This window comes from Crocodylus siamensis, chromosome 4 (assembly GCF_052110815.1).
Source record: "Crocodylus siamensis isolate JL-2025a chromosome 4, ASM5211081v1, whole genome shotgun sequence".
Taxonomy (NCBI): Eukaryota; Metazoa; Chordata; order Crocodylia; family Crocodylidae; genus Crocodylus; species Crocodylus siamensis.
Window position 1 is genome coordinate 101,859,190 of NC_143398.1, and position 18,639 is coordinate 101,877,828.

Below are 18,639 nucleotides of genomic sequence, written 5' to 3' on the forward strand. Positions count from 1 at the left end.
TTTCAAAAGGATTACAGTAAAGGGGCACTGATACATCGGTCCAATATTGGATCAGCACTGATATCAAGAAAATTAACTGTATTGGAAATTGGCCTGATGTGGCCAATAATTTGACCCATAAATGCCCGTGCATGTACAGCCGCAGTGCAGCACATAGGCAGCGAGGAGCACAGCTCAGCAGCTTGGAGAGCTGTATCCAGCTGGTAAGTCTGTTGTGGCAAAATGGGATGGGGGAAGGAAGAGGTGTGGGGAGGGGCAGATCAAGGCCCCCATGGGGCGGGAGTGGAGATGGGGCTGGGGCAGGCACTGCCCAGCTGGGACGGGGCAGGGTGGGTGTGGGACAGAGCCACGGCTCGTTTGGAGGATGTGGGGGGTGTGGCTCCCGCCACTGTGTGCATCCTGGGAAGGCATGGAGGGTTAGGGGGGGTGCCCCCAGATCTGCACAAAGCGTGGGCAGGGTGGGCTGCCACTGCAGGCTGGGGCCAGGGTTGCACTTGAGGCGGGCAGCAGAGATGCTGGGAGGGGGTGCTATGGCAAATTTTGGGATGGCTGCAGCTTCCCCCATAACTCCCCTCCCAGTGCTGCCATCGCCCACTCAAAGCACAGCCTGGCCCAGCCCCCATCAGGAAGAGCCCAGTGCAGCCTTGGCCCCAGCCTACAGCTGCAGCCCGCCCCACACACAGATCCGGGGGCACACGCCCTGCCCCCCATGCCCTCCTGAGGTGCACGCAGCAGTGAAAGCCACCCGTCCTCTGTGCCCCTTACACAAGCTGTGGCTCCATCCTGCATCCCTCCCCACCCTTTCTGGGCAGTGCCTGTTCCAGCCTCTGCCCCAGCCCCACTCCTTCCCTCACCACAGGGGCCTCAATCAGCCACCCTCACACCCTTCCCTCCCCTTCCACCACAGACTAGATGCAGCTTTTCAAGGTGCCAGGCTGCACATTGGAAATCAGATCAGCATCGGCCAATATACCTCCTTAAAAATCAGCCATCAGTATTGACCCCCAAGGAAATCAGATTGGTATCAGCCGATATTTCTCCTTAAAAATCAGCCATCAGTATTGACCCCCAAAATCTCTATCGGTGCAGTCCCAGATTACAGAGGAAATTACTTAGTTTTTCTTTCCCTTAATTGAAACTGAAATTGACTGAGCTAGACTAACAGTCAGGTGATAGAGCCTCAGTACAGGACATCAAAAAAAGTTACCAAGATAAGCACACTTGTAAAGTCTACCGCTTTCCTTTTTTCTACTGGCTCAGAAAACCTAGCCAGTCTTCAGCTGGTGCCTGTGTGGGCTGTAGGCTTAGTAACAAGGATTTTAAATGACCCTAGAGAGATATGTGTATGTTTAAGAAATAGTCCCTCGTAGCATAAGCATGTTTAAAAGCCTATTACTTATCTTGCTTCTCTCTTAATCTAAACTATCCACATAGAGAACCCTATGCATTCTTCCTTGACATTATGCCAAAACATGATTCTAATGGTTTGTGCCTCAGTTTATGCAAGTATAAAAAATATATGCAAATATGCATTAGACTCTTTTTCTTCCCTTAAAGGATGTTTGCAGATACAGAAACAGATGTTCTCAAATACATAGCGTCCCTGAACAATCTTACTCCTTCACCAGCAGTTAATATTCAGGGATTAATCTTCCCTAAAGGAAGCTTACAAGTGTAGTTAAATTCAAGCAAAACTTCCCTGCCTTGATTGCTCTATAAATATATTTGGTGCAAAATGTAACTATTGTAAATGTGTAATTCATGTTGGGTTCTCAATTCTAGTATTTCAGGGTTCGACTACTAGCTAACTGAGCATCCAAACTTAAACCTGGGATGGTTTTAAATTTCTTCAGTGGCATTCTGATGGTATGCCCAGCAAGCCCAAATTACTAATGCTGAGTCAGTCAGCCACTTAACATTAACATTTATATTTTAAATTGTTATTTTTATGTTGTGACTATTCAGCCATTAACTTCCATATAAGTGTGAAGGGAATAGTTTTGTTAGGGAAGAGGCTTCAGTCTACCCCCTTAGTGCAGGTAGAGAAAGTCACAGTAGAGCCAACTTGAAGTGCTTTTTTCTTTAGGGAAATAAAATCCTGTGTAATTAGAAGTACAAGGTTTTATCTTTTTTATAAAAGCTCTATATCACAATATTAGTGGCTAGGGTTATCAAGACCTGATTATTACATAATCCTTACTCATGTGAAAAGTTGCCACTGCCAAATAGTTCTACTGAAGTCAATGGAGTTTCCCAGACAAGTAATGAATTCTCACCTAAATAAGAGCTGTGTGACCGGATCCTTAGTCTTTAACTTAGGAAATGCTGTTGTGATGACAGTAGCTGTATCAGTCATTTAGTGACAGGAATTGATACCAAGTTTTGCACATAAACAATGTCCTGGACAATTTTCAGAAACCCCACTGTCATTCTTAAGGCCACCTTCCATTTTTAATAAAAACAAAAAAGTCTTTCAAAAATTGGAAAGAGATTGCACAAGCAGAATCCAAAGAATGGTCATAGCAAAAACAAATCAGTAACAAAAATGAGTTTGAAAAATAGCCCCAAGTTTTTATAATGATGATGATAACCATTTATATTGCAGCATACCAATTGGGAGCAACCTTGTGCTGGGGACTGTACAAACATATAATAAATGACAAACCTTGCTCCAAACAGCTTATAATCAAAAAAGACAAGACAGAACTGATGGCCAAGGCAAACCAGCCACATGGGTTTGGAAGCAGTGAGACAAAAGTAACAAATTCAAAGGTCATGCTTAATTTTCAGTCAGTCAGTATAAATTATCATAATTTGTCACTGCCCAGGGGTGATTAGATGTAGCTAACCCCCTCCAAAATACGTCAACTAGAAAAAGATTTTAAACTGCACTTTAGGAGCTAAATTGTGTTAACAGCCCTTAACTCTAGGAGGCCATGCAAAGCCACCATGCCCCTGGGGAGCATGAAAATCGCTGTATCATTAATCAGGGTGTTTCATAAGCTCTTCTTTGTATGTCCAGTTTGCCCTGCTTGCTGGCAACAAGGGAGAGAGGATCCATAGGCCTCTGAATGCATGTCCTCCCCTCACCCACTTTCTTGTCCTTGTGGGATGCAGTGCTTCTAGTCTGAAGCATCTCAGCAGTAGCCCTTCAGTGTTCCATTGAATTGCAGGGCTGCAATTCTGGACAATCTTCCACTGAGCAGCCATACAAAATCTAGCTGCAATTTAGCTTTAAATGATTTATTCTCCCTTCTTTAAAATTGTAACATAAGATAGCACCAAACTGCAAAAATAGAAAGAACCCAACAGAAAAATCTACCTGTTCTCTTCTCTACAATAAGAAAGCAGACTGCATTTGAATATTGTTTTAACAAAATAGATTAATAAATAGAAAGGTTATGCCAGATCTTTTATAGAAAAAAACCCAACATTAACATCATTCCCTTGCTTGCTCTAAAAATGGTCCATTAAAGTCAAATTAAAACACTCTTCTTTTTTTCTTTTTAATTGCTCTCTTTTGAAAAAGGCAAGACTTGTTCTCTTTTGAAAGAGAAAGCCAGGAAGCCAATAGGATTTTCCTTTTTTAAAGGTAGGAAATCTTTAACCTGAGCAGCCTGTTACTGCTCCCACTGAATTAGAGATAAAATTCCCATTGTTGAGCCAAACTTTAACCTGGTGTGAAGCAGAAATGGGTTTACACTAGCTGAGGATCTGGTCATTGAATTCAATGGAACAGTACCAGTCCCTAAAATGCCTTGCAGAAACTAAGAAGCCATCCTGCATTGAACAGATAAGGCAGCATGTACATTACTAGCCCCAAAGAGCCATGGACAGATGTTCAAGTATAATGTTACAAAAGCCTCAGCATTTTACAGAGCATCAAAAACATAGCCTTATCAGAGGTGTATATACTTTCACAGCCCCTTGGATGGAGCACTACAAAAATCACTGTAAAGGCATGCTGTTGAGCCAGGATTTGGTAAAGAGTGCTTCTGTATTCTGCCAGCCTCCAGAGGTGTCTGCCAGTGAACCCAAACACTAACAGCCTGCCTTTCCCAGCTGGAGAGTGGGGGATCACTTGGCTGTCAATGAGCCCATCAATGGGCACTGGTGCTTGTCACTGTCCCTGCTGTCCCCATGGCACCAGCAGCCATCTTTGCCTCTGCCACCACTGTGACAACAGCACCAGTTTCTGCTACCGTGGTGGCGGCAGCAGGGATCCCAAGTAAATTTGCTGTGTTCCAGGCCAGCAATGGGCCCTCTGACAGCTTGCTGCAGTGAGCAACCGACCGCTGCCCCTCTCCTTCCCCCACTTGGACAGTGGGAGTGGGGAAAGAGCAATGCACTGTGGCATGCTGGGGGACCAAGAGATCTCCTGTAGCACTACATGGAATTAGACATGTTACCCTCTGTAGTGCTACAGAGAAGTTCCTGTTTCAAGCAGGAACATTTCTGTAGCGCTTGCATGATTTTTGTAGTTTTGAAGAAACTAGCAATTTGAAGTTCCTGTCAGCTAAAGTACTTGCCTTTTTTTAACATTTGAAAAGGCTTCAAAATGAACAGTAATAAATTTGGCAAGAGTTTTGACAAAACTTGATCACTGTGTTTAATATCCAAAAATCTTGCATTTTAAAGGCCAAACTTCTCGGGCTCTAATTGTTAGCTGTTTTGCAAGCTAACAAGCAAGGTCAGGAATAAACTTTCCAGAGCTTAGATCAGCAAAAGTACAAAGCAGATACCAGATGGGTAACTGGTAAGGTTTGTGCCCTGGGTTAGTATTTGCCAATAGCTATTCCCCATTATCAGAAATAGCTGCTACCATCGGGAGGGGGGTAGTGTGTGGCAGGGGTGGAGAAGGGAGATGCTGCTGCTCCTGCAGGGAAGCTTACCTTCTCCTATCTCCCTACTGCTACTCCCCCCTGCTCTGAATGCTATCTATTGTCATCACCTGCAGCAAGTGGCAACAGTAAATTCAGCAGAAATAAAAGAGGCTGAGGAAGAAGTATGGGGACAAGGCAGACTTGCCAGCTTCTGGGCAATACTGGATTCTTTGGTGAGAAAGGCAAGACTCCCAAGGTGGACTCCATTCTGAAGTCCCCTCTAAGGTGGCACCCAGGGCTTGTGCCCCATTCACCAACTCCTAGTATTATGATATTGGTAGGTGCAAGAAAGCAAATCTTTCTCCAACCCTGATGTTCACAGATCAGTGTTTTTGCTGTGACTGACTGACCAAACATACATTGACATTTCTAAGATTTAGTGTGTAAGCTGGCAGACAAGCTGGCAAAGAAGTAAGAATTTGCCTGGAGATCTTGGGAACTACCCACTCACAGAAAGATTCTTATGCTAAAGCCAGAAAGATGATTCAGTGTGAGCCGTGGTCCTCATGCTCTCATTGAGTTATTGAGAGTTTTATCTGAATAGGGCAGTAATATCAGGAGCAAAGTTGACGTCAGAGGTAGATGCTTACAAGCAATCTATGCTTGAACCATCCAATAAATACTGATGATAGCAACATTTGCTTCCAATATTTACTAAGCATTCAGGCCTGGGAGCTCCAATTTATCCCCTCTCAAATTCGGTTACATTTGAAGTGGCACAGGAAGACTCAAGAGAAGAGGAAAACCTCTCTGAACATCTTTAGCAGAGTCCCTGGCCTGCATAGATTGTTCCACTACATATGGGTGCATCCCATAGTACTTTAGGGAAGAGTATGGGACTTGAATATCTCAACCAACCTCCAATATGAGTATCAAAAATTTGTAAGAGGAATTTAAATTTAACTGGGTACAATTTACTTGATTCCCCATCCAAACAATTTAGGTAGTGTCAATAGTTATGGCTGCCATGTTCCACCCACCGAAAGGTAAAGAGATTCTTAGATTGCGTATGGAAGATACCTAAATTCTTCCAAAAGCTTGGTTTGTGAGGCAGGCAAGGTTCTTTGAGTAGATGTGATATCTTTTATTAGACCAACTGAGTAGTTGGAAAAAAGTTCTTGGCAAGCTTTCGGGCTTCTTCAGGCATAGGAAGCCTCTGCTGTTCTGAGACCCAAGGAATGAACGAAGCTAAAAGCTATTTGAGGAACCTTTAAATTCCCCTGTACTTTTAGACCCCTTCAGGAGCCACCGCAAATAAGAGTTAGCCATAAGTTATAACAAAATCAGTTCTTACTGACAAGAAGCAAATGATAAAATAAAAAGAAAACCATGTGTACCTGTAGACAGTCAGTATAGAAAGAATCACTAGGCAGGCACCATACTGAGGTCCCAACTCGGAAGCCTACTCCTCTTAAGAAATGAAGACAAGCATGCATTTAACTTTAGGCACATGATTTAGTACCATTAACTCAGACTCCAGTATGTGCTAAAATCTTTTTGATGGATTGAGGCCTAAAGTGGTAAAGTAACTGTACAGCATGCTATTATCTAGACTACAGCACTGCAGGAACACACATCTCCTTGCCGGAGGGAAGTAAATCTGAAATGGAGCACTGCTCAGATAAAGATCCTTTGGACAGGGTACAGCTAAGTCTGCCTCTGCCTCCTTCATTCAGCTAATAGCCTTCATTGCTTCATTACTTCATTGCCCCAGCCCTACACAAGACACTTGTTTCCTGAATGCGAGGGCCATCTGTTAACAATGAGAAAGACATTCAGTTTCAAATATCAGCTATTTCCTGCACTCCAATCTATGCCAACTCTCCATTTTCTTCCTTCTGGTATCTGACACCTACTATCACACTTTTCCTCTCCAGTAGACTCTTCCCAATAATTAATTTTCCTCATAGAAGTGTTGTTGATTTACACTTCTTTCAAAGCCTTCCATTCACATTCATTAGCTTTTACCCCTTACTGTGAAAGAATCCAAATTATATAGCAGTTCTCCTTTAACATGAAGGCTAGCTCTAAACACAGACATGTGAGCTAGGTCCTCACACAATACAAGTCAACATAGCTACATTGTCCTCATTGTCAATGACGTAGAGCAGTGGCACTCAACCTCTGGCCCACAGGCCAGATCCAGACTGGAAGGCCATGCCAGCCTGCCTGAGGGTCTCCCTACAGGTCCAAAAATTTGGCAGCAGGGGAGCAGTGGTTATGTTAATTGTTACTCCCTTGCTGACAAATTTATGGATCCACGGGGTATTCACATGGGCAGACCTACATGTTAGATTGTGATGCCAATGGTGGGGCCAGTATGTGGGGTTGCTCCACCATTGGATCTGTTGAGTGGTGTCAGGACGCACATAATGTTGGGCTGATGCCTGCAGCTAGACATGGGGCTAGGCTCGTGTTCCAGATTGTGCCATGGACAACTGCATGCTGCATGCCAACCCTGCACTGGATCAGATCCATAGCTTGACCCTGCACATTTCATAGATTTCATAGACATTTGGGCTGGAAGGGACCCCGGAGGATCATCGAGTCCAGCCCCCTGCCCCAGGGTCGGGAAGTCAGCAGGGAACATAGGATCCCAGCAAGATAAGCATCCAAATATGTCTTGAAGGCATTCAAAGTGGGTGCTTGAACTGCCTCCAGTGGCAATCTATTCCAAACTTTGGGGGCTCGGACAGTGAAGAAGTTCTTTCTTATGTCCAGCCTGAATCGGTCGCAGCGGAGTTTGTGACCATTCAATCTTGTCATCTCTTGGGGTGCTCTGATGAACAGATGTTCCCCCAGATCCTGATGAGCAACCCTGATAAATTTATAGGTGGCCACCAGATCACCCCTGAGCCTACACTTTTCCAGGCTGAAGAGCCCCATGGCTCTCAGCCTCTCATCATAAGTTCTGTTTTCCTGACCTGTGATCATGCGCATGGCTCTCCTCTGCACCCTCTCAAGCTTCTCCACATCCCTTTTGAATTGCGGAGCCCAAAACTGGACACAGTACTCCAGCTGCGGCCTCACCAAGGTCATGTACAAGGGGAGAATGACGTCCTGGGATTTACTTGAGAAGCATCTACGGATGCAAGCCAGCGTTTTGCTTGCCTTACTAGCTGCAGCATCACACTGAAGGCTTGTGTTCCTTTTGTGGTCAATCCTGACCCCCAAGTCCCTTTCATCTGTAGTGCTAACCAGTGTAGCACTGCCAAGCCTATAAGCATGCTGCAGGTTTTTCCTCCCAAGATGGAGAACCTTGCATTTTTCGGTGTTGAACACCATCAGGTTCTCATCTGCCCATTTCCTGAGCCTGTCCAGATCTGCCTGGATCACCCTCCTGTCCTCAGGTGTGGATGCTTTACCCCAGAATTTGGTGTTGTCAGCATACTTGGTCAGTCCGCTTCTGACACCAATGTCTACATCACTGATGAAGATGTTAGGCCCTAGGACAGAGCCTTGAGGGACCCCACTGGTCACACAGCGCACCAAGACGATTGACTCCCATCAACCACCACCCTCTGGGTCCTACTGTGGAGCCAGTTCCCCAGCCAGCGGATCGTGGTGACAGCTAAAATGGCTAACTGCAGCCTTGACAAGAGGTGATCATGGGATACCAGATCGAAGGCTTTTTTAAAGTCAAGATATACAACGTTGATCTCTTCCCCCCTTGTCCAGGTGATAAGTCCACAGGATCCACTATTTCATGCTATGGAAAGCATCAAACATATGCTATGAAAGGATCATGCTATGTTTTATTTACAGTGCAGCATAACATTGCCTGGCCCCTCGTCACTCATCTGGCCTGTGGGGCCTGAGCACCACTAATGTAGAGCAGCGGTTGGCAACCTATGGCCCACAAGCTGGATCCAGCTCACTGAGCCATTGGATCTGGGCCATGAAGCTGAGGAGCTTTGGCAGCAGACAGCTTTTGTCTGTGTTGCAGCTGGGTAGTGGGGAGAAGTGGAGGCAGTGGCCAGGTCCTAGCACTGACCTGCCTTGCCTTGAACCTGACCTGTGCCATTCCAGCCCAGCACCAGAAAACCTTGCCAACCACCAATGTGGGGCTTCATAGTTTCACCATAACTGTCTATCCTTTTGGGGAAAACCTCCCAGAGAGCTACAATTATATATTTGCCAATATTTGTACAGCAGCAATAATTCTGACTGGTCCAGACAGACATCATGTTATTTTACTGAATAAAAAGCAACTCTGCTTTAGTTACCACTAGTCATGTTTAAAAGTCAAGAACTGTATGTTTGTCTAAATGGCTCTTCTCTATCAAAATACATGTTTCAGTACTGGGAGATGCTAATCAGTTTGATTCATTGAAGCTGTTGTCACATAAGGCAGGATAAACAGAAGTTTCTTTCAAATGACTATTGACTTAGAATAATTTCCTAAACATCCATTCAAAAAAGACACCTGTGCATGCCAAATTCCTTTCAAAATATTACTGTTTTCTACTGACTGATAAACAACAAAAGCACATTCTTAATATCATATTTAAAGCAGAATGCAGACTTTGGTCATCATCTACAAGTAGATTTTGAGGGAAGCCACTTAAAGAGTCTTTAATATTTGTGTTTGTATGCTGGTATGCACCAAAATGAAGCAAACAGTAAAGCAACTACACTATATAGATGTGTGTTGTTTTCTATGTCATCATCTTCATTCCTCCATGTAGGCAGAGATTCTCCTCTTATTTACATCCATGTAAATGTGAAGCATTCATCAACAGCATAGTGTCATCTTGTACCCTATATGTATCTCTTAGGAAGCATAAAGACAAGTGTAAGTACATCAGAGACAGACGTGGAAAAAGATTAAAGGTGCAGTCGTTGCATAAAAAACGAACTCCAATTTCATCCATTCAATTCTAGAAGAGAAATAATGCATTGAAAACTGAGACCCATCTGTGTCCTCAAGACATAAATGGAGTTACCCAGTAATGGCAACCGCAAGCATTCATGAATCAGACTTGGAATCCAAAATATCCTGAATTTGGCTTTAAATATTAAATTGCATTTGAAGTGGGATGTGTATGTTTCTGTTAGTTTCTGAATTTTTAGTTTATACTAGTGTTGCATTTTCTGGTTATGGAGAAAAGCTAGAAGAGCTAGAAATTAATTTTTTACAAAAATAATGAAAGCCAAGTTTTGATGACTCCGGGGCTTTATAAAAACACAAATACTGTGAGGCTTACAATAAAACTGCAAGTTTTGGCAATGATTTGGCACTCGTGATTTACAGTGGTGTATCTGAGAGAAGAATCTGGCTCTATGTCTTGCAGTAAAAGGTAACATTTTTTGAAAGCTAAGCCAATGTTTCTTGATTTATTTTTCTAAGTACTGAAAATTACTGACCTTGGCAATGTTATGCTGCGTTGTAAATCAAACATAGCATGATCTTTCCTGAAATAGTGGATGCATTCGCAGCTCCTTTGGTGTAGTTGTTGTAAATAAAAAATATGTTAGTCCTGGTTTTATTTAAAAGAAAGTTATTTAAATACTGAAAAGAATAGTTTACATTAATTTCCATGCTGTGATCCCTCCAAGCAATAGAGTTGGTACAATAAAAGATATCACCCATAAAAATTCATGCCTCTTGCATTATTTGTTTCTCATTCAGTCTTCAAGTCCTGTATTTTTGTTTTGCCGTATCATTTTGCTTGATGCTTGGAGTTTGTATAGTTTTGATTTGGGTGATCTTAGGAGCTAGTTAGAGCCCATGGCCCCAATCCAGAAACACACTAAAGCACTTGCTTGATCTAAGGATGCCTTCAAAACTCATGAACTTCAATTTGGATTAAGCATGTGTTTAAGGGCTTTTTTGAGTAGAGATGCTTTCTGAATTGGGGTCTCTACCCTATGTCTCTGTTTGTGGAGTACTTGAAAATGACTCTTTGCAGGCTTTTCCTCGAATACTTTGTTTTTTCAAATGTTCCAGATCTTATTCAATATTAATGACAAATACTGCTTGTCTTTGCTTTTCTTCCACTTCTTAAAAATAAGACTTGTGTTTTTTTTAAATCTTACTGATCCTGCAGATACTTTCACACATGATCACTTTCAGTTGAATGGGTTAAGCACACTTATAGATGTTTGCAGGGTCAAGTCTTCAGTTTCTAAACATGCATTCAGTTTAAAGCATTATCCCAGTATAATTCCAAGATCTTGCAAGGAAGAAAACACTCAATCACATCATTACTTACATGGTAGGGAGCCACAGAATCAAGCAACTCCTGAGACAGGAGAGGGTTTTCTGGGAAAACATGTCTACATGTGGATTTTAATGTACATGTGGACTTTAATGTGCATTAGCCTATTTTAATGCACATTAAAGCATCGCTAAAATGTACTATTTAGTTAATGCACATTAAAATAAGCTAATGCACATTAAGCATCACTTAAAAACCATGGGCATTTATATACATGCTCTTGGAGTGGGGGCAGGGGCAGTGCTTTAATTAGAGAGGCTCTGAGAGCCACTCTTACTAAAGCACCTGAAGCATCTCATGTATCAGTGTCCCCATGCTTAAAAATGGTGGCAGGGTCCCTTTAACCAAAGCTCGTTTAACAAGCTTGAGTTAAAGTACCCCACCACCATTTTTTAAGCACAGGGCTGTTGATACACATGATGCTGGAATCTGCTGGAGCACAGTAATAATCACACTCCAGCAGACTTGCTTAATCAAGTCTTCTCCAACTGCTTGTGTATAGCCGCCCTGTGCTCTTTAGTTAATGTGCATTAAGACAGGCTAATGCACATTTTCCTAGTACTGCACAATAGAGGTACTAGAGTTAATGTGCATTAACTAAAGCACAGTAATGCGCATGTAGACGCACCCTCTGTGTGGTGCTTGGAATTTAGTTTAATAGCGGCCATCCAGCTGTGCTCTGCGTTCTTTATTGGTACAGCTCAAACACAGCTAGATAGTGATGCTGTACTATTAGCATGCTTGCATATGCATATTGATAGCATTGCCCCTCTAGCCTGACTACAAAAGGCATGTGCCCTAGGGCTAGGTGACAAACCAATTAATTAAAAAAATATTCTGAGGTTTAAAAAAAAAAAAAGTCATATAAAATGGATCCTCCTAGGGCCCTGTATAGGAAAATCTGCCCTCTTTTGAGAGAAGTATTCATTGGTGGGTGAAGGGGAATGGGTAGAATTAGTTGACTGTTGTAGACATATAGTTTGCAATGTGTACATTATCTGATAATCAACAAAAATTATATACATTATTGCTATCTCATTTTTGACATGAGCAGTTAGTTTGGAGCCCTGTGAATTATTTCCTTTAAGAGGAGAAACTGAAGATGGATTACAGTGTCTTTGATGTAGTCCTATTTACCATATTTACAAATAATGTACAAAATCTTAATTCACTGAACACTGCTCAGACTCAACAAGACAGGAAGAGTTTCTTTGTTCTTACTTCCAGGATTTTTTCAGGCAGCACTCAGCACAAAAAGTGATCTCAGTGATTCTTCAAACTAGGTTGCTGACTTTTCTCTTAGTTTCTTATCTTTTTCTGCTTTTTTTTCAGAGGCCCAAAATTATAGCGAAACAAACCTCCACCCATACATAGCTTGCCTGTACTTTTCTTAGGGGCACCAACATCTACCTTTGTTTGTGGTGGAGGCTTACTATTATTTTAGCTACTTGGATACATAAATTAGCTAACAGTATCTTTCCTCTGTCTGAAATGAAAGGTGGAAGTTACACCCTGCAGTTTCAAGAGGTTTAACTCCACCCATAACAATATCAATCACAGCTATGAGCACTTGGATATTGCTAGCAAATTTAATGAAAATAAACAAAGCCATATGTCTTACAATAAAATGAAGACATGAAAATCAGTAATCTCACTATATTTTCCTTTGACTTGGTGTTATGTTGTTGTTCATAAAGCCAAAATTTATAATCCCTTTCTCTCTATATACCTAAAATTCCTTCTAAAATACATGCATTATTAATAAGCTATTTAATAATAATATGTGCCACTGATTATGATTTTGAGCTTGCCCTAATTTGAAAAAAATAGATTTTTATTTTTCATTAGGGAGAGACATTTTTCAAATTCTACATTTTAAAGTAAACCTGGCAACCAAAATATCAAAGCTAAAATAATGTGTCACTAATTTCAGTTTATTTAAAAACAAGATAGTTGCAGTATTTAGGAGAGATTTTTACTCTAAAGTAGACCATTGCAAGTCCAAAGATTTCTTCCTTCTTAAGCACAATACTAAGAATATGAGGCACTCTGTGTTTAGATTCATAAATAGACTCAGCTGACCTAGCATACATATGACTAATATATTACTACTCAGCAATTTTTCATGACGCTAAGTATAAAGTACGCAGCCAAAAAGGAAGTACAATGTCATATGCTCTTTAAAGTTATAATGGAATACACTGAGGAGAAAACAATGCAATACAAGTAGTAGTACTATTTCCTCTGTAAGTTGTATAGGAGGCAAAATGACAACTGGATTGCTAAAATTATTGAAAATCCTGTTTTATACAAACATTACTGTGCACATTCAGTAAAAATCATAATTTACTTAAGAACATGTTCAGATTTTTAAAAATGTAATAAATGACTCTTTGGACCTTGACAGAGATGTCATCAAACAAACATTTGTTAATTTAATTAACCAGTTACTTCTGTAAGCTTTCTGGATCTATCTTCCTTAGCTAAGGTACAAACTGAAGAATTATTATAAAAGTATGAGTTTATTAGCCCAAGTAATTTTGAAAGCAATCAAAACAGTACTGAAAGTGAAAGAAATAGTGTTAGCTGATGGTGTCCACCATGTCACAAGTTGAATGTAACATGGGATAGTACAATTTGTGTGTAGCCCAGGTAACTTGGGTATATACTCCCCTTCTCCAACTGAAGGGGATTGTTAGCTGGCAGGTGTGCTGTGGGGTGGGAATTGCATGCAGCTCAGTTTCCCTCTGTCCCTACAGATCCAGGCCAGGACAGTCAGGGGACTTAACTATATACACATTTATTTACATTAACTTATCACAAGGGAAAGGAACGTGGATATAAACATATGTACAATGTGTGTGTGTATATATATATATATATATATATATTTATAAGATATCTAAACCAGTAACATAAACAATACCCACTGGGTAAATGACATAAAACCTTATACCAGTGCTCCAGATACAGGTAAGTCACAGGTAAGTATCTGATCTGAAACAGATAAACCCCAAAGATAAACTCAATCCCAAAGGGAAACCCCAGTGCCCTTGGGCTTTTCCCAAGCCCTACAAAGAAGCTGGTAACTTTAGGAGGGCCCTCTCAGTGGGACCTCCCCTTTTAGGAGACCTTAACTAACCAGGGGGACTGCCCTCCCCTGTGGGAATCCTCTTTTCCCTGCAACTCAGGGCTCCCAGGCCTGGAGGGTGGTCCTTGTCCTCTGTGCCAGGCTGCTCTCTTGCCTGCAGCAGGCTTCAGGGGGGGCGTCGCTGTCCCCTGGAACAGAGCTCTGCTTTGCAGGGCTTCTGGGGCCTCTGGTTCAGCCCTGTCGGCTGGCTCAGTAGCCTGATCACCATCTGTCTCTCTGGACTCAACCTTTTGCTATGGGTCGGAGGCCTGGGCTGCCTCATGCAGCACCAGGCTTGGTCCGCTCCCGGACCCTCCGTGCAGCACCTCCTGCACCGAGCTCCCAGCTTCGTTCTGGGGGTTGAGGACCTGAGCTGCCCAAGCACTCCAAAGGTCCTACTCATGCACCAGCCTGTGCACCGTGTCTCTGGCCACACGCCAGAGGTTGCAGACCTGAGCTGCCTCACGCAGCTCCCAGGGTCTGGACACCGTGTGCCATGCCGCACACTAAGAGCCTAGCTGCTGGAGCCATCTGCCATTCCCCACTGATGGAAGTCTTCAGGGGCACTTCTGAGCTATTGTTTTGCCCTGCTGAGCAGCTTTCCTCAGCTCTTCTAAGCCTCGCTCTTTTCTCTCCTGGATGTGCTCCCCTTGTGCTGGGCACGCAGCTCCTTTTATACTCTCCAGGGCTCCGCCCCTGAAGTCTTCTGGACCTGAGTGTTGCAGTCTTCAATCAGGTCTAGGGTGGAGGGTGTGGGGGGAGACTCCTCTCCCCCTCTCCTCAGGAAAGGGGCATGACTGAACTCCTCTTGCTGCCTCCTGATTTGGGGATGAGCTCCACCAATCAAAACAGCAAGATTTCAAGCCTGGGACTCACCCCAAGCTCCAAAAGGCAAGCCTGCTACATATGAAAAAATCAGTACAGTCGGCCCTGTCGGCTGGCTTAGTAGCCTGATCACCGTCTGGCTCTCTGGACTCAACCTTACAGTTAGGGTGGCCAAAAACTGGAACCAGCTCCCCAGGGAAGTGGCTCTCGCCCCTACCTTGGGCAAATTCAAGAGGAGGTTGGATGATCACCTGTCTGGGGTCTTGTGATCCCAGCATTCATTCCTGCCTGTGGCAGGGGGTCAGGCTAGATGATCTGTTCAGGTCCCTCCTGACCCTAGCTACTATGAAACTACTAATCTGGGTAGGTCATGTTAGTATCAACATGGAACTATGAATTCTTAGATTCACATTTACTTCATATCCAGTTTTTATACCAATGGAATTATGGGACTATTCATATTAGTTTAACCCAGATGTTCTCACCTTATTAGACTCATGGAACCCTCCCATTAGACTCAAGGTACCCAGAGGTGTTTAGGAGAAAAACAGTGTTGCCTGCCTCACTGCTGAAGGCAGCAATGCAGCCAAGAACAACCACAACAGTGGCTATTTTTGTGTCCCCCTCTCCCCACTAAACATGGCACCAGGGACTATTGCCCCAGGTTACTCCCCCTCAGTTATACTACTAAAGGCACCCCTTGGAAAATACCAGTTCTTAGATTTCCCTCATTTTTTTTACTACAGAAAAGTAAATAGCCCAGCCAAGACAGGTGACAAGCAAAAGAAGTACCCAAGTAAGAGACAGGGGCCCAGATCGGCCTGAGATTTAGTGGGGGGGAAGGGGAGGCAGGTGGTGCACACACCCTCAGGAGGCCTTAAATGCCTCTACACTAATGTTCATAGTATGGGGAACAAGCAGGAGGAATTTGCCCTCCTGTAGTTAACACAAACCCAGACATAGTGGGGCTCACTGAAACTTGGTGGGATGTAATGCACAACTTGGCAGTAAACATCAAGGGGTATAGGCTGTAGAGGTGGGATAGAAAGGGAAGGAAAGCTGGGGGTGTGGCGCTCTACGTCCAAGAGCAATACACATCCTCAACAAACAGCACGGGGTCAGAGGAGGGGCAGGCTGAAGTGCTCTGGGTCAGAATACAAGAGGGCTGAGGGGAAAGGGACTTAACAGTGGAGGTTTACTACAGGCCACCCAACCAGGGGGAAGAGCTGGACTGGGAATTCTCAGGTCAGTTCGCAGAGGCAGTTAAGTGAAGGGGCGTGGTCATCATGGGGGACCTAAACTATCCAGGTCTGACTGCTCACATAGGTTCCTAGCCGAGTTACAGGACCTCCACCTAACCCAGGAGGTGCACAGTCCCACCAAGGGAAATGCCTTGCTGGACCTGGTCCTGGCCATGGGAGATGACCTGGTAAGGGGACTGTGGGTTCTTGACCACCTGGGCAATAGTGATCATCACCTGCTGGAATTCACCATCCAGTGTTGGGTGCCAAAGGCCTGCAGCAAGGCAGTAGCCCTGGACTTCAGGAGGGCGGAAGGGCAGATTTCAATGAAGTAAGGAGACTAGTCAGGGAGGCACTGAGGTCCCGGAGGGGAGGGGAGGGGAGGGGAGTTGGGAGTCCAAGAAGAATGGTCGTTTCTTAAGAAGACTATCCTCCAAGCCCAAAGGGTGACAGTCCCAACACGGATCAAAGTGGGCAAGAGTGCTCAAAAGCCCCCATAGCTCACCAAAAGCATCCAGGAATGTCTCAAAGCTAAAAAGGAGGTGTACAGCCAATGGAAGGGAGGGGCCATTCACCAAGGAAGATTATAACTTTATTACTCCAGATTGTAGGAGGGCTGTTAGGAAGGCTAAGGCAGAGACGGAACTGGGACTAGTGACCCGGATCAAAGATAACAAGAAGTCCTTTTTAAAATACATAGCGGGTAAAAAGAAGGTACCAGGTAACATGGGGCCTCCGCAGGAAACACCTGGAAATCTGGTGATTGCACCAGATGACAAAGCTAACCTCTTTAACAAATTCTTTGCCTCCATTTTTCTGAGCAGGGACCAGGACATCCCCCCTACCGGGATCCAGGATGGACCCAGGGGAGGCACAGCCAGGCCCAGGGTCAGTGAGGACCTAGTTGCGGAACTTCTGGTGGGTCTAGATGTGTTCAAATCAGCAGGTGCTGATGATCTCCACCCCAGAGTGCTGAGGGAATTGGCAGAGGTCACTGTGGGACCCCTGGCATGGCTTTACGAGCACTCATGGTGCTCTGGTGAGGTGCCAGAGGACTGGAAAAGAGCCAATGTGGTCTCCATTTTCAAAAAAGGGAGGAAGGAGGACCCAGAAAACTATAGGCCCATTAGTCTTACCTCAGTCCTGAGAAAGCTCTTTGAGAAAATTATCCAGAAGCACATCTGCGAGGGACCAGCAGGGGGATCACACTTAGGGGCAATCAACATGGGTTCATTAGAGGCTGGTCCTGTCAAACCAACCAGTTTGCCTTCTACAACCAGGTCACAAAATCCTTGGATGCAGGTGTTGTGGTGGACATAATCTTTCTGGACTTTAGGAAGGCCTTCAACACTGTCTCTCACCCCATTCTCATTAAAAACTTAGGCGACTATGGTGTCGATGACTATAGTCAGATGGGTCGCAAATTGGCTGGAGGGCCACACCCAGAGAGTGGTGGCGGATGAGTCATTTTTGACCTGGAGGGATGTGGGCAGTGAGGTTTCCCAGAGCTCGGTCATCGGGCCCTGCACTGCTCAACATTTTCATCAGTGACTTGGATGAGGGGGTGAAAAGCACCCTGTTCAAATTCACGGATGACACGAAGATGTGGGGAGACGTGGGCACACTAGAACGGAGGAACAGGGTACAACTAGATCTGGACAGGTTACAGGGGTGGGCAGATGAGAACAGGATGGGTTTCAGTACGGACAGGTGCAAGGTGATGCACCTGGGGAGGAAGAACCAGCACCATACCTACAGCCTGGGGAACTCCCTTCTTGTCAGCATAGGGGCAGAAAAGGATCTTGGAGTCATTATTGATGCCAAAATGAACATGGGCCACCAATGTGAGAACACAGTCAGGAAGGCTAACCACATCTTGTCATCCATCCACAGATACATCATAAGCAGGTCCAAGGAGGTGATCCTCCCCCTCTATGCAACACTGGTCAGGCCACAGTTGGAGTACTGCGTCCAGTTCTGAGTGCCGTACTTCAGGAGGGATGTGGGCAGCTTAGAAAGGGTCCAGAGGAGGGCCACTTGCATGATCAGGGGCAACAGGACAGGCCCTACAAGAAGAGGCTATGGGACCTGAACCTGTTTAGCCTCCACAAGAGAAGGTTGAAAGGGGATTTGTTGGCCATCTATAAACTTGCCAATGGGGACCAGCAGGCAATGGGAGAGTCCCTGTTCCACCAAGCACTAGTGGGAGTAACAAGGAATAACGGCCACAAGTTGACTGAGAGTAGGTTCAGACTAGACATAAGGAGGTGCTACTTCACAGTCATGGTGGCTAGGATCTGGAACCAACTTCCAAGCGAAGTGGTACTGGCTCCTACCCC